Source organism: Solanum pennellii, chromosome 10, assembly GCF_001406875.1.
Source record: "Solanum pennellii chromosome 10, SPENNV200".
Lineage (NCBI taxonomy): Eukaryota > Viridiplantae > Streptophyta > Magnoliopsida > Solanales > Solanaceae > Solanum > Solanum pennellii.
In genome coordinates, this window is record NC_028646.1 from 48,021,365 (window position 1) to 48,021,580 (window position 216).

Here is a 216-nt window from a genome sequence, read left to right on the forward strand (position 1 = left end):
TTCTAATACTATAGTAACAAGTTTAACTTATTAACTAACTTAACAAATTTCTAAGTTTAATTAGTTTAGTTTAACTTAATACTAACACGATAGTTACAAACTTAACAAATAATTATTTCTAAAATTTAAAGCTAAGTGTCAACACTAGATGGACACAAATTGATTTTCAAAAGAAAATCAATTTTGTCATCAATAGGATCAACTAGTGTTGGTACT